Source organism: Mus caroli, chromosome 5 (genome assembly GCF_900094665.2).
Source record: "Mus caroli chromosome 5, CAROLI_EIJ_v1.1, whole genome shotgun sequence".
NCBI classification, from domain to species: Eukaryota; Metazoa; Chordata; class Mammalia; order Rodentia; family Muridae; genus Mus; species Mus caroli.
Genome location: NC_034574.1, coordinates 110,712,104 through 110,714,747, shown reverse-complemented (window position 1 = coordinate 110,714,747; position 2,644 = coordinate 110,712,104). Strand labels below are relative to the sequence as shown.

The 2,644-nt window shown below is 45.9% G+C and overlaps 1 protein-coding gene across 1 annotated transcript in view; it reads right to left on the bottom strand.

Annotated features, from left to right (window-relative positions):
- Ksr2 (kinase suppressor of ras 2) overlaps positions 1 to 2,644 on the bottom strand; it is a 368,380-nt gene that overhangs the window by 12,189 nt on the left and 353,547 nt on the right. The gene's annotated exons all lie outside the window — the stretch shown is intronic.

Below are 2,644 nucleotides of genomic sequence, written 5' to 3'. Positions count from 1 at the left end.
TCTCTCTCTCTCTCTCTCTCTCTCTCTCTCTCTGTGTGTGTGTGTGTGTGTGTGTGTGTGTGTATGTGCTTTTGACACATGGCTAGAGGGCTGGAGTCTGGTTTCCTTCTCCTGTGTGGGTCCTGAGGATTGAACTTGAGTCTTCAGGCTTGGTGATAATCATGTTAATTTGCTGGGCCATCTCACCAGCCCCAAGGAGTGAGCTATTAATTTAATTCCACCTTAAATTCTTAATTTTATTTTAATGTGTAACTCACTCACACACACACACACACACACACACAGTGCTCACGTGGTGATCAGAAGACAACTTGCAGGAATCAGTTCTCTCTTTCTAGCGTGATAGTCTCAGGGATCGAACTCAGGTCACTTGGCTTGGCAGGAGGCACCTTCACCCACAGAGCAGCTCACAGCCCCTGATTCCACTTTAATTAAGGTTGGATCTACACAGCTACACCTGTCTGGCTAGCAGCCCAGATCTAGATAATGATTTACGAAAACCAATTCTTTTTTAAAAAAAATAAAACAACTTAAATATATTTTAATAAATGACTTTGACCACAGCCATAAATAGAAACTAGTATTTTTCCAATACACATTAAAACGAAGCTAGAAAGCGCTTGTTCATTGTTCTCCTTAAAATCCTCTCAATGCCTGCACTCTTAGAAACCCTGGGCAAACAGAAGAAAACTCTTAATGAGGTGGCAGGAGTTTGGGGGTTCAGGGTTCCAGACTTGCTGATGTATTTGCTAGTTGGCTGAGAGGGGCTAGGAACAGCCTAGATGTAGAGTTCTCCAAGTTATTTCTCTTCTCAGAGGATACACAGTAGATCCATCTGGATAAGCAGCTTTTGAAAGATCCCTAGTCAGCGGCTGAAGGAAGGAGACTGAGCTGGGACTACATATCACTAAGCTTCAGCTCGCTATTGTATGTGAATTTGGGGGTTGGGGGAATCTGCTTGGGCTACCTCTCTATCCAGCACAGGGGCTGTTCATCCACTGCCTGTATTCCTATACCAGGAGCCAGGGGCAGTCAGATGGCCACTGTTAAATCTATTCTAATGCGAGGCTTCTCATCCTCAGTGCTCTAGATTACCACAGACGCTTCTCTGTCAGGTGGGGCTCTTCTATGCATTGTACCATGTTTCATTGAGACCCCTGGTCTCCACCCAGTAGTTTCTGGAAGCAACACACACACACACACACACATACACACACCCTAGCTATAGCAATGAGGGATGTTTCCAGGTCCATGAGCAGAAAGAATAGCTCCCATTGAAAGTTATCCATTGCGATGGTTTGTATATGCTCAGCCCAGGGAGTGGCACTATTGGGAGGTGTGGCCTTGTTGGAGTAGGTACGTCACTGTGGGCTTGGATTTAAGACCCTTTCCCTAGCTGCCTGGAAGTCAATCTTCCACAAGTAGCTTTCAGATGAAGATGTAGAGCTCTCAGCTCTGCCTGCACCATGCCCGCCTGGATGCTGCCATGTTCCCACATTGATAATGGACTGACCCTCCGAATCTGTAAGCCAGTCCCAATTGAATGTCCTTCATAAGACTTGCATTGGTCATGGTATCTGTTCACAGCAGTAAAACCCTAACTAAGACACCCAGTTAATACACATTAGAGAAGAGAACGATCCAGATTCCAGTGTCAAGAATTTCTCCTCTATTGAGAACAAAGAACATTATACTATGTGTCTCCTGTTAGTATGGAGGGCCCAGACCCTCCAGCAAACCCTGAGGTTGGCAGAATTGAATGGCATCTTTCTTCTAGAGTCAAGAATACCTACTGGCACATAAAGACTTAGCAATATATTTGGTGCTTATTAGCTGTGATGTCTCAGGAAGACTCTTGTCTCTATTTTTCCATGTGCCAATGGGCACATTCATTTATACTTCAGATAACTACGGCAATAGGAGAGTGTCTAGTTTAGGGTTCTGTCAGCCTCCAGGGCTAGGGCTATGTGATTACTGGGTAGAAATGATTGCATACTACATCCCCCCTCCCACCAAATATATCCATTTATCTGGAGAACTCAGGGATGGAGTTTAGATGACAGTCCAAAGTAAGAATGTCTAAGGCAGAAGACAGAACTGAAAATGAGTTAGACAACCATTTCCAGGCATGGCCAGGACTACCAAGGCTGGTGGACTGTGGACCTCTGGGACAGGAGAGGGTGTGTCAGGCAGATAAATGTCATTAGCCTGGGGCTGGCATAGGCACATGCCTGGGAGAGGGTTAGGAGGCAGGATTAGTACATCCACCCCAGGGTGTCCTGTTCCCGTGGCAACTGGCCCACCAATGACAAGCCCAAATCATCTTCATTATGGTTATTATTATGATTAATAACGGGCTGTTTGCGGCTGGTATGGCAGGGCTGGCATCTTAAGTGACACTTTTTCTTGAGGGTGGCAGAACAGCTGTTTTGCAGGGATCTGCATCATTGCACCTCTTTGCTTCCAGTCCAGGCAGGTCTTCTTCTGCTGAGACCTACTGTATGCCATGCTACCTGTCAGACTCGCCGTGCTTGTAAGCTAACCCCCTGTACTGGCTATTTTTGTGTCAACTTGACACAGCTGGAGTTATCACAGAGAAAGGAGCTTCAGTTGAGGAAATGCCTCCATGAGATCCAACTGTAAG